General features: G+C 47.3%; 1 protein-coding gene across 1 annotated transcript in view; it reads right to left on the bottom strand.

Annotated features, from left to right (window-relative positions):
* Window positions 1–13,972, bottom strand: part of LOC144681043 (very long chain fatty acid elongase 6) — a 121,170-nt gene that overhangs the window by 77,506 nt on the left and 29,692 nt on the right. The window lies entirely within an intron of this gene.

Here is a 13,972-nt window from a genome sequence, read left to right on the forward strand (position 1 = left end):
TGCCTGGTGAACAGGGACGGACCTGACTTCCATGTGCCAGACAGTACCAGCTGCCTGGTGAAGACATCGCCCTCCCCATACAGGAAGAACAGCTAGACCCCCATCACCCTGCTCCACTTCACCCAGCAACACTCACCCACCCTGCACCCATTACCCTTTCCCCTACCGTGCCTCGCTGACCTTTTTCCCTCCCTCTCCTCCCCTTCTGTCTTTACACACCATCAGGAGGGAGGGGGTAATCCTTCTTTTCCCACTCTGCCCCTTTCGAAATGCTGTTGCTACCACCGAGAGGCCTCGGGATGGGTGTGGCTCATCCCCCAATGGCTGCCGTGGGGTCACCAGTGGTCGGGCTCTCTGGGGCAGCTGTGGAGGCGGCGCTATCAGCAGTAGCGGGGCCCGCCAAGACTACCTATACGGGAGTTACTGCTTCCGTAGCCTCCGCTGCTCCCACTTCCCCGCCACCATTCTGCCTCCTGACCAAGGCCATGGGGGTAAAGAGCTCCATTCACCCTGAGATGACTGTAGAAACATGCGTGAAGGCTTTGACTGGGGTTGTTGGCCCCTCGGCTAATGTTGCAGCCTCGCGTATTTATGGGAAGGCAGTGTTCTTCCTGAGGTCCGAGCGGGCGGTGCACCTGGCCCTGGCCAAGGGGCTCACCGTAGGCTGGGTCGATCTGGCAGTGGATCCTTGAGGCCACTGCGGAGAAGCTTGTCTTATCCAACATTCCGCCCTTTGTTCCTGGTGAGCTCCTCTTCCCCCACCTTCACCAACTGGGGGGAGGTCAGGTCTGGGGTGGTGCCTATCCTGCTTGGCCTCAGGGGTCCCAATCTCCGCCACGTGTACTCCTTCCAGTGCCAGGTCTTTGTTCGCCCATACCGGGAGGAGTGCACAGAGGCGCAGTTTGCAGTCACCTTTGAGGGGGCTGCCTACCACGTCTCCTGGCCAGCGGACGGTGCCATGACCGCAAGGAGGTGGGGCACGTCCAAAAGAACTGCGTCACTTCCAAGGCTGCCAATATCACTCCAGTGGCTGCGGCTAGCACTGCCGCTCCTCCCCCCGCCACCACTCCATCTTTCTCTCCACAAGGGGAGGTGCCGCTGGCAGCCACCACCATTTTGGCTGCCGGCGAGGCTTGGGGGGGAGGGGGGGAGAGACCCCACACCGGAAGAAGGTGCAATGGAAGACCCGCCATGCAGACACTGCCCCCCAACCCCCTGAACTCCTCAAACCAACCCTAATTGCTAGACACCAAGGGACACCGGCTTGGGGAGAAAAACATCATCCGGCCCCGGCGATGTGTCTGTATGTGCTCCCGGGCCCGTGTGCACCTCAAGGCCATGTGCTGGGCCCGGCGTCGTTCATGTGCGTGCTCCCAGATATGGTGCCAGTGGGGCGCGTGACCCTGAGCCGATGGTTGTCTTAAAAATAGGCTAAGCAAAACCCCAGAGGGCAGTGTGTCCGGAAGGGCTGGACAAGGCAGTGGGGGCCGAGCAGATGGAGGTCTCCCCAGCCCCTAGCCTACCCCAGAAGAGATGCCATCCCTTGGAGGGAGAGGAGCTTGCGGCTTGAGAAGTCGGATGCGTCCCCTCCCCCAATGAAAAGGGGATGGCGTCTCCGCCCCATAAGTCCTCGCTCTGCCCTCTGGGGGAGCCCAAATCCCCGACCCCTTGCTGCAGGCCCCTCGGGGGTCGGTGGTGGTATCGCCCTTGCGATGGTGCCCTCCACAACCCACCCTGTACCCCCAATGTGCCGTCTGGCCCGCCGGGGGACTGCAGCAGTCCCTTCACGGCCCCAACTGCTAGGTCATAGGGCGGTGGTGGCGAGGAAGGCCTCCCCTCCCCCTCCCAACCTTCAGTGCCGGGCGCCTCCATCCTAGATCCGGAGCTTTTTCTGGACTCGCCAGGCGACCTGGTGCCTGAGGGGGAGCAGGGCTCTGAGCTGCCGCTGCCCTTTGGCCCATATCCCCAAGAGAAGACCAGAGAGGACCCCTCTGCCATTGATCCTGGGGGTGGGTTCGAGGTGCACGTGGAGCCGACTGGCAGCTCCGAACCAGCCCCCGTATTGAATACGGGGGAGGGGTTGGAAGCTGGAGGCGATGACCTGGAGGAGGACGGGGTTTTGGTGGTGAGCATTAACAGGTTAATTAATTAATTAACCATTAACAGGCCCAGGCAGGGGTCTGAAGAACCGACTATTTGCCCCTCTTCCGCAGCTACGTTCGTGGCCGGGTGTCCCTGGAGAGGGAGCACGCGGTGTCTGCTGACACCATTGAGGCCTTCCAGGCTTGGTGGGCATCGTGGGGACTGGGGTGCTTTATACAGCCATTTGATCACATTTTGGTTTGATGTTTGTAAGTTTCCTTTGAATTTTGTCTTTTGTTTTTCCAGTTTCCCTTTATGGGGCTGCTTTTACTTTGTCCCTGATTTTGTTAATTCCGTTGAATTGTTTTGACTCAAAAGAGTTACATCTTCTTAACATTCCTAACCCTGCCACTACGTCTTGGTGCTCCCAGACATCCACAGCGGAGGTGGAGGCAGCCTGCTGACTGCTAGGCCCTGTCTGTGATGATCTTGGCGGGCATCCTCTGGAGGGCCAAGACCTGGAGAGCCCGGCTTGATTTCGGGGTCCTGCTGTGTGGGAGTGGTGTCCTCCTCGACCTCTGGATCTGGAGCTACTGGGATCACAGGAACAGGGGATTCGGATGGGCTGGACACTGCCAAAGTCATCTGGGTGGATGGGCCCGGGGTGTGCAACTGCTGATCCTTCTCCCTATGAGGGCTCCTGGCTGACTCCTTGAGGAGAATCTGGAATGAGATCGAGCTGCCCGGCAACCCTCTCGCGTACACATTGTTGGAGGCCAACTATGGCGTCAGCGATGGAGTTGAGCCCGCACAGCAGTGCACGACCGATGTCCTGGACCAAGGTCTCCATGGCGGCGGCCATCCTACCAGTGTTGACCTCGGTGCGTTAGCATGCCGGCGCTATCACCTCAACCTGAAGGTGGACGGACTCCTCCATTGTGTCTTGCAATCTGAGCAGTGCAGCGGACATCCCTTCCTGTTGTTCCCTAGCTTGCCTTTGCAGCTCCAGCAACTGAGACATGACCAAGTCCAGATGCTCGTCGTCTGACTCAGACTCAGCAGAATGCTGGTCTCCAGCGGTCCTACAAGTGCCGAAGACCTGAGAAGTCCCTGCCACTGCCTGCTGTGGATCAGACAATGTGATGTGCTCACCATATTGTGATCCCGGGGCTACTCTAAAGCTAGGTCCCACCAAGCTGTATGTTTCTGCACTGGTGGAGGGTATGGGTGAGCGCTGTGATGGGCCTTTAATGAGGGTACCTTCAGATTCCCCTTCAGAGGTTTCTTCGGGGCTTGACTGGAGACCCTGGGTCATGGACTCCATTAGCTGTTTCCCAGACGTGCCTGTGAAAGGAGGGAGAAATAATTAGTTCATGGCAGGATACTGCGGAACAGGACACATCACTCACAGCATGGCTGTCTGATGGATGTTGCACTGCCGACCTCAGTGTCAGCACAGGAATGGTCCAGATCCTTGCTGGCCAGCTGGATGGCTCTGTTTACAAAGACTGTGAGGACCCTGATTTCAGGCGTTCCTCCACCGGTCTGCGACCTCTCCCTCTCGTTGTGTGCGAGCTTATTCTATATGAAAAGAGATGGAACGAGTGTAAGCAGGATGCCTACCAAGGTGGATGCTAAGTCTGCCTGGCTTGTGCGTGTGCTGAGTGGTCCCATGGATGGTATGAGGGCAATGAAATGCGTGTGTGTGTGTGAATGGTCCCTTGAGCTGGCAGTGTATGAGATCCCTGTGGATGTGTGATGAGTTTGAGAGTTGACGAGAAAGTGACTAACCCTGGCAGAACGGAGGAGATCACTCATCCTTTTTCGGCACTACGTAGCTGTCCACTTTTGTAGAGCGTTGGCCCTGACCGCCGCTGCCACCGCCTCTCATGCTGGATTAGTGATGTTGCTGCGAGATACTGATGCAGTGGTACAGAACATCACTGCTGACATCCACGGTGTCGAAAAGGCATTCCAGGGACATGTCACTGAATCAGGGGGCTGCTTCTTGCCTTTCAGGGCCATGTCTGCTGTGCAGCAGTCCTGGGCTGGAAGCACAGAGGTGTTCGCACAACTGCACTTCAAATATGGCATGAAGGAGCGAGGTGATGGCGTAGCAGGGGAATGAGAGCCCATTTGACATCGAAACACCGTGTTTCCCGGGAATGCATAATCAATGAGGCGCGACTGGAACGATGTGGCGTGAAAAGCTACTATTGCGGCCAGTGGGTAAAACGTCTTTTTGCCCGCCCGCTAACGCAGCTAGTGCAGATCTGGGATGATTCCACCCCATGTTACTTAATCCCCTTTCAATGATTTACAGCTTCACAAGTTGTTTTCTAAATATTGTTCAACAGTCACAACAGTACCACTTAAACCGCCCAACACATATAGTGAGCAAATCGCAATAGCACCAGCGTGCCTTCAAAAAGCACGGCTGACAATACCTTCAACCAAAGTAGGTTCCTATTCCACACCTTGAAACTTCAATTAACACCAGCCTCCAGTATTTGCTCATGGGGAGGGAACCTTTACCTCCTAGAGAAGTGAATGTAAAAATAAACACTATTCTCAGCATTTAATGGATGTCTGGAATATACATTACAGAGTGGCCTTAAGAATGGCCTGACCAGAACAGAGGACAGACAGTGTTAAAGACATTTCTAAGAAACCCTTCCATTTCATAGAAAGATAGGCCTTTTAAAAAAAAGTATACACACACGTGAAATATTCAATAAGCTCCACTTCAAAGAAGCAACTTGCTTTTAAATACACCTTTCATTCCTGTAAAATGTCCCAAAGCACCTAACAATGAAGTACTTTTTGAAACGTAGTGACTATTGTAATGTATGAAATGCAGCAGCCAATTTCTACACAGCAAGCTACCACAGAGCAATCAGCTCAAATCTCTTCATATAAATGCAAATTTTATTAGGCAATCAATTCTCACTAGCACAAGGCAAGCAGAGTGTTAAACAATTTCTATCATAATACAACTCACCAAATACATTTTCCATTCATTATTGTAACATTATAATGAAGCAAATTGTAAAATTAGGGAATGAGATTTGGTAAAAGGCTTGTTTATTACATTGGCGGTGACCTATGTACATTATAAAAAAAACCTGCACAAAAGTTTGCTTTTATTCTGCAACCAAAGTATAAGAAGAAAGGGTTCACTCATAGTCCAATTTGCACTTGCATTTCTGTAATTTGTAAAGTAAGAACATAAGAATTATGGGCAGGAGTAAGCCATTTGCCCCCTCAAGCTGACTCCACCATTCACTAAGATCATGGCTGATCTGATTGAGGCTTAACTCCACTTTCCTGCCTGCCTACCATTACCCTCAACTCTCTTGTAGATTAAAAATCTTTGAATATATTCAATGACCCAATCTCCACTGCTCACCAGGATAGAGAATTCCAAAGGTCAACAACCCTCAGATTAGAAATTTGTCAACTCAATCTTAAATGGCAGAACCCTTATTTTGAAACTGTACCTCGTTGTTTCAGATTGCTCCAGGATGGGAAACATCCTCTCAGCAGCTACAATCAAGCCCCCTCAGAATCTTAAATTTTCAATAAGATCACCTCTCATTCTTCTAAACTCCAAAGAGTATGGGTCCGACATGCTTAACATTTCATCATAAGACAACTCTTCATCCCAGGAAATCAGCTTAGTGAACCTTCTCCAAACTTCCAACACAATTATATCACTCCTTAAGTAAAGAGACCAAAACTGTACACAGTACTCCAGGTGTGGTTTCACCAATGCCCTGTGCAGTTGTAGCAAGGGTTCTAGGTCCAGCCATCTTCAGCTGCTTCATCAATGACTTTCCTTCCATCATAAGGTCAGAAGTGGGGATGTTTGCTGCTGATTGCACCATGTTCAGCACCATTCAGGACTCCGATATTGAAGCAGTTCATATCCGAATACAGCAAGACCGGGACAATGCCAAGGCTTGAGCTGACAAGTAACAATTAACATTTGTGCCACACAAGTGCCAAGCAATGACCATCTCCGAAGAGAGAGAATCTAAACATTGACCACTGACATTCAATGGCATTACCATCGCTAAATCCTTCACTATGAACATGCTGGGGTTTACTATTTATCAGAAACTGAACTGGAATAGCCATATAAATACTGTGGCTACAAGAGGAGGTCAGAGGCTAGGAATCCTGCAGTGAGTAACTCACCTCCTGACTACCCAAAGCCTGTCCCCCAACTACAAGGCACAAGTTCGGGGTGTGATGGAATACTCCTCACTTGCCTGGATGAGTGCAGCTCCAGCAAGACTCAAGAAGCTTGACACCATCCAGGACAAAGCAGCCACCTGATTGACACCCCCATCCACAAATATTCACTCCCTCCACCGCCGACGAACAGTGGCAGCAGTGTGTATCATCTACAAGATGCACTGCAGGAACTCACCAAGCCTCCTTAGGCAGCACCTTCTAAACCCACGGCTGCTACCATCAAGAAGGACAAGGGCAGCAGCTGCTGCTAGGAACAACACCACCTGAAGTTCCCCTCCAAGTCACTCACCATTCTGATTTGGAAATATGTCGCTGTTCCTTCACTGTCACTGGGTCAAAATCCTGGAACTCCCTCCCTAACAGCACTGTGGGTGTACCTACACCACATGGAGTGCAGCGGTTCAGAAGGCAGCTCACCATCACCTTCTCAAGGGCAATTAGGGATGGGCAAATGCTGGCCTAGCCAGTGACACCCATGTCCCATGGATGAATAAAAAAAAGACTTCCCTACTTTTAAACTCCATCCATTCCATTTGCCCTCCAAATTATTTGCTGTAACTGCATGCTGTCTTTTTGTGATGTATATACAAGAATACCCAGATCTCTCTGTACTGCAGCATTCTGCACTCTCTCTCCATTTAAATTTGATTCTGATTTGCTATTTTTTCCCACCAAAGTGGGCAACCTCACATTTCACTCACTATACTCCATCTGCTAATTTTTTGTGCACTCACTTAACCTATCTATAACCCTTTGCAGGCTCTTATGTCTCCCTCACAACTTACTTTCCTACCTATCTTTGTTAGCAGCATATTTGGCTCCAATGCACTCAGTTTATTTCGAGACATTAAGTACTTGTGTTAAAGGTAAACCGCAAGTAGGGAGGGGAACAGAGTGAGATTCTTCCCCTCATCTCAATGGCTCAGTGGTAGATCACTTGTCTTAAAGTCAGAAAGTTGAGGGTTCAAATCTGACTCCAGACACTTGAGCACATAATTTAGGCCAGGGCACTGCAACCCGAGAATCCAGAGACGTAAGCTGCTCTTTAAGACCTCATTTGCGGCTCCCAACCTTTTCCGGTTTGATCTCATTAACATGAAAAATTCCTAAAAAATATAAAATCAAGAGAAGGAAGAGCCATGTTTTTGTTGTGGGGACAAAAAAAAAACTAATCGTTATACTGCACTTTACGGTTTAAAATTATTATTTTAACTAAAAATATCATGCTCTAAATAAACCTGTTTGAGTGGTATGGCTAGCTACACAATAGTTATAGTTTGGTTTGAGGAACTGGTTTTACGATTGCAACCATAAAGCTGAGATGATAAACGATTTTGAATGTGCTATTACAAGCTTTTCTATAATCATGCGAATCAATAGCCATAAAGAATTGTCTTAATTTTACACATCAAGTTAAAGTTCATTTTAAAGATGACTTTACTGTCAAAATTTTAATAAATAAACATCAAACATGCAATAATTCAAAGTTAGGTCTATTTTAATTTTGATTGCTATTCATACATAAATAAAATAGATGTATCTTATTTATTATATAATTACGCATTCCACCAGAGACACTTGGCAATTTGCCCTGTTTTTGGTTTTAAGAAATCCTAAACCTCTTGATGCTCCCAATAGTTATTATTTCAGGAAATGTTTGCTTTTTTAAGGCGGCTTTTCAGGTAAAACAAAAGTTGCCAACCCCTGATCTAGGCTAGAGTGCAATGCTGAGGGAGTGCTTCACTAATGGGAGTCATCTTTTGGATGAGACATTAAACTGAAGTGTTGTCTGCCCTCTCAGGTGGGCATAAAAGATCCCATGGCACTATTTGAAGAAGAGCAGTGGAGATTTCCCTATATCATGGCCAATATTTATCCTTCAGGCAACATCAATAAAAAGTTTATCTGCTCATTATCGCACTGCTACTTGTGAGACATTGCAGTGTGCAAATTCCTACCAAATTTCCTACATTATAACAGTGACTGCATTGCAAAGTATTTACTTCCTTGTAAAGCACTTTAGGATGTCACAGGATCACGAATGATGCTTTAGAAATGCTAGAGGAATCCTTTCTTTCTATTTGATAGCTGGAAAGAATTTGAAAGTTTCCCATATCAGCTCAGAGACACCAACATATACTACTTGGGCTGAATTGAAGCATTTTTCTGAAAACACATGGGGCGGAATCATCCCAGATTTGCACTAAGTATGGTAGTGGGTGGGAAAAAGGACGTTTTATCTGCTGGCCGCAATGGCAGCTTTTCATGCTGCTTCGTCCCATTCCCGCCTCATTAATTATGCAGGCATAGGAAACATGCCGTCTCACTGGCGGGCAGCCTCAGATTTGCCCCACGTCTTTACCTCACCGCTTCCTTGTGCAGGGCACCATATTTAAACTGCAGCTGCATGCAGACTTCACAATGCTTGCAGACCAGGTCTGCTCTGGTGAAGACATGGCCCGAAAGGCCAAGAAGAAGAGGAGGTTTACCAGGATGCTGCCTGATCTGGAGGTTATTAGCTATGAGGAGAGGTTGGAGAAACTCGGATTGTTCTCACTAGAGCGACGGAGATTGAGGGACGACTTGATAGAAGTTTACAAAATTATGAATGGCATGGACAGAGTAGATAGTCAGAAGCTTTTTCCCAGGGTGGAAGAGTCAATTACTAGGGGACATAGATTTAAGGTGAGAGGAGAAAACTATAGAGGAGATGTGTGGGGCAAGTTTTTTTACACAGAGGGTAGTGAGTGTCTGGAATTCGCTGCCAGAGGAGGTGGTGGAAACAGGTACGTAGTGATGTTTAAGAGGCAGCTTGACAAATAGGATGGGAATAGAGGGATTCGGACCCCGGAAGTGCAAAATGTTTTAGTTGATGGGCAATATGATCGGCGCAGGCTTGGAGGGCCAAAGGGCCTGTTCCTGTGCTGTACTTTTCTTTGTCTTTGAATGCAGCCCTCTGATTCAGTGACACATAACCTGAGATGCCGTGTAGGCCCGCCATGATGTTCTCTACCCCGACTCTGGCCGCAGGAGGCCCGTCAATCTCACCGCTCCTGCTTGGGAGATAGTGGCAGAGGTGGTCAATGCCAATGCTGCCCACAACAGGTCAGCCATCCAGTGCAGAAAACGGATGCATGATCTCATCCTTACCGCCAGGGTAAGGCAACCATCACTCTAAAATCACATGCTCACAAGGCCATCACACACTCACTGCCAGCTCAAGGGACATCACCACTCACTCTCTCACACACACCCTCGCATCACCATCTGGCCTCATCTCCTCTGGAGACTGCCTCCTTAGCCCTCACCACCTTGAGGCCACTTGCACAGCTCAACATGTGTCCCCACACACACCCTGGGATACCTCCATTCCCCAGCATAGCCCTCGCCCTGCAGTCTCTTCCCTTCCCGGAGGCCGCTGCTCCCCCCCTTCCCCATGCAAGCTCTAGTCCTACAACCGTTGAAAAGCCACCCCCGCCTTATGGCTGGCCTGGTAGATAGAGACCAGCCTGTGAGCGCCCCTAAAAGTGATGTGGTGCTGCCTGCAAAGCCAGGCACTGTTGGCCATGAGTGTTGCGCAAAGCAAGGTAGGCAAACAAACCTCTAAGTCCCGAGTGAAGTGCATCTCATCAGGTGCACGATGCTTATGCACAGTTGTGAAACACATCGGCATGCTGTGTCTGGATGATCCAGCATGGGGGGGGAATGATTCCAGTGAGCAGGGCTTACAATGAGATGCAAAAGCATTGAAATTAGGTTCCTGACGTGCAGCAGTGGGAAATGCAGCCCGCCATTGACAGGTGGAGCAGACGATCAGCAAACTGGTTTCATGACAGCGTAAAATAGATTTTTGGCCTTCTTGCCATATTGTCCCCTCACACCCTGACACCATGGTCTTTAGGGAAACGCGATTACATTTCACCACGTTTTGCAGCACTATCTTTATACCTCGGATGGTCCACAAGATCATTAATTGGTGTTCATGCACCACTTTGGCCCACAAACACAGTAGAACAAACTAAAATACTAGTTATAAAATAATCCTTAGCACCAAATCGACAAAACCAAAAGTCAGGATTAAAAAATATGCATTTTTAAGCATATCTTGCTATTTGTCTTCTCATCCTCTTTACCTCGAAAGTTTGTTTCTCTCTCAGGATATTTAATTCTCCAGCCTTTTCTCATTATTCATTTCCCTTCCAGCTTTCCCCGACCTTGCTACTTGACTATCCTCATCGTATTCTGGTTTCTAATCAGCTAACTCTGAATTTGCTTCTCTTTTGCTTTGCTGTCAATCTCTTTCCTTTGATGGCAGCTGATGACAGTCCGCATCCCAGGGGTTGAGAACATTACATCAGGCGACATTTTCAACGACATTAATCTACCAGTACAGAACAAGTGACCAATCCTCAAATCACAAAAATAAACCTTCCGTTGACTGGAACATCAAAAGTAGGTTATGCAATGCTTACTGCGACATTACATACTTGTAACTTCACTGGTTTTATGCAATTGCTTTCACACATTACACTGCATCAGTACTGGTTTGAAAAGCAGAATTTATATGCTCAGCACGTCCTAACAGCTGTCTCCCTTTCAAGTACCCATACTAAATAAGTTGTGTTCTGGCAGTAACACTACCAATGAACAAGAGGCATAAACTGGCCAATTAAAATGGGCCCCAGAAGCTATAGGTATGACAAGGAGAAAATAATTAATTTGGGTGTGCTTTGTAAACACACATCACAGCATATTTGCCATTGCACAGGGAGTGTTCTGGTGGCATGAAATGGCCGGGAAATCTCAAGTTTGTAAACTCTCACAAAATGTGCGAGAGATCATTTAAATACTCTGGTTTATGCAAATAGTTGCACAATTAGGCTGTGTGTGAAATTCTGGTTTTGCAATGTGCATTAAAGGCCAGTTATTTTTGAGCCTTTCGGAGTTTTTCTATAAACTATAAAGCTCTATTTACTATATTTTATAATCATAATGAGCAACAAAACCAAAAACATTCGGAAAACTTAGCAGGTCAGTCAGCATCTGTGGTGAGAACTGACAAGTCTTTGCTTCTGCTATGTACCCTTCATCTATAATAATGTTCTCACAGAGTCAACATCTGAAACATTGATTTGTCAGTTCTCCTCACAGATGCTGCCTGAGCTAAGCGTTTTTAATATTTACTGTTTTTGTTTCAAATTCCAACATCTGCAGCATTTTGCCTTGCTTGAAGCAAGTGGAATTACTTTAGTGCTCCTCGCCTGCTTGCTGACAGAGGAAGAAGCCCAAGATGGAAAGTGCGTATGGGAAACCACTTGCACTGCCCACAGTTGCCAGAGCACAAGGTACACAAGGATTCATGCAACTACTTAGTAATGTCGCAGGAGAATTCTCACTTTTGTAGGTTCAGTCTAGCCAGGAGGCAGTAACAGAATTATGTCATCTGCCACAAACAAACCGGAAGTCAACTTCCATCATAGGGTGGCACAGCCAGTGGCAGTCAAGCTCACCACCCCTCTTAAGTGTTCTGCTTCTGGTTCCTTTCACACTATCATAGAAGTTCTACACAATACAAGCCAATCTGCCATACACAGATATAGCAGCGTAATGAACACCTTCATCACTTGCCCCACTGAAAGGTGACAGCAGCAGAACAGTGCAGGCAATTCTTTGCACTCTGGATTTCCCAACTGCAAGTCATTGACGGCACCCATCAGGAACAAGCAGGAATTGCAAACAATGATCCTTGGGTCACATGTACAATAGCTCCCAAAAAATAGCAATGTGACATTTGAAACCAAGACAATTTAGGTTCATTTACACTTATGTTTATGCTATTTGCCCATTTATCCCAGAAATTTGGCGAGCAAGTCCCAAAGCAGAATACAAAGATCTATCGGTATATGCAAACTATTGAGAATATGAATTTACAAGCTTTATATGGGGTTCCATGATACTCAGTATGTGCCCACAAAGATAAACTGTGTGAATACTCCAGACATAAGTGAATGGAAGGTACTTTCACTCCATCAATGTAGAAAATCAGTGGCTGGTAGGTCAACATCTGGCTGTCTCAATCCCTGCCACAGCCCATCTGCTGCTGAAGCAGTCATCCATTATTTTTATTACTTCCAAACTTAACTAATCCAATACTCTCTTAGTCAGCCTCCCATCTTCCATCATCCATAAGTTTGTGCTTATCCAAACCTTTGTTACTCATAGCCAAAGTCAGACCAAGTCCCTTTCAGCCATCGCCCCTCTATCTATTGACCTACACTGCTCCTGGCCCAGCAATACCCCAATTTTAAATTTCAAATCCCCATTCAAAATCTCTCCATGGCCTCACACCTCCTAGTCTCTGTAACCTCCTCCAACCTGATGACCTCCAAAATCTGTGTGCTCCTCCAATTCTCATCTCTTTTTCATCCGCCACTTCTTTCGCTCCACCAACAGCAGCCATGCCTTCAATGTCTAGGTCCTAAGCTCTGGAATTCCCTCCCTAAATGTCTTCATCTCCTTTAAGACACTGCTAAAAACCTTGCTCTCAACCCTTGATCATGCTATTGAAGGTGTCAGCCATGGCTCAGTTGGTTGTATCCTTGCCTCTGAGTCAGCAGATATTGGATTCAGGTCCCAATCCAGAGACATGAGCACAAAAATCTAGTCTGACACTCCAATGCAATGCTCAGGGAATGCTGCACTCTTGGAAGTGTCATCTTTTGAATGAGATGTCAAACCGAGACCCCATCTGCCCTCTCAGGTGAGCATAAAAGGTCCCATGGCACTATTTTCAAGAAGAGCAGAGGAGTTATCCCTGATCTCCTGGCCAATATTTATCCCTTAATCAATATTACAAAAACAAATTATCTGGTCATTTTTAAAAAATTTATTCATGGGATGTGGGCATCGCTAGCTCAGCCAGCATTTATTGCCCATCCCCAAGTGCCCTTGTTCAGAGGACATTTAAGAATCAACCACCTTGTTGTGGGTCTGGAGTCACATGTAGGGCAGACCAGGTAAGGACCGCAGATTTCCTTCCCTAATGGACATTAGTGAATCAGGTGGGTTTTTATGACAATCAGCAATGGCTTCACGGTCATCATTAGACTTTTATTTCAGGTTTTAATTCCAGGTTTTTGTTGGATTCAAATTCCACCATCTGCCATGGTGGGATTTGAACCCGGGTCCCCAGGGGATTATTAGGTTTCTGGATTACCAGTGCAGTTGACATGTCCAGTATGCCACTGCCCCCTCATTATAACATTGCTGTTTGTGACTTTGCGCAAATTGGCTCCCGTGTTTCCTACACTATCACAAAAGTATAATAATTCTCAAAACATTATTGTGATTTATCGTAAAAGTAGGTTAATAGTGGGGCTTGGACAGTTTATGTGTGTGTGTGTGTTTTAACGGAATTGGAGACAGCTGGTCTCGAGGCTTTGACTCATCAAAAAATGCTAGGTTTGAAATGCTAAATACGTAAACATGGCTGAAGTTTTAGAATGTGAGGTGAGGAACATTTGCATTTTTAGATAATTCAGGGTAGTTTGAATTTCAAAGAGATGGTAGGATGTTACACCTAGCCAAAGAAGCTAAGCCAAGCAGTGTGTTTATTTTTCTCAAAGGTTCC

This window comes from Cetorhinus maximus, chromosome 1 (genome assembly GCF_964194155.1).
Source record: "Cetorhinus maximus chromosome 1, sCetMax3.hap1.1, whole genome shotgun sequence".
Lineage (NCBI taxonomy): Eukaryota > Metazoa > Chordata > Chondrichthyes > Lamniformes > Cetorhinidae > Cetorhinus > Cetorhinus maximus.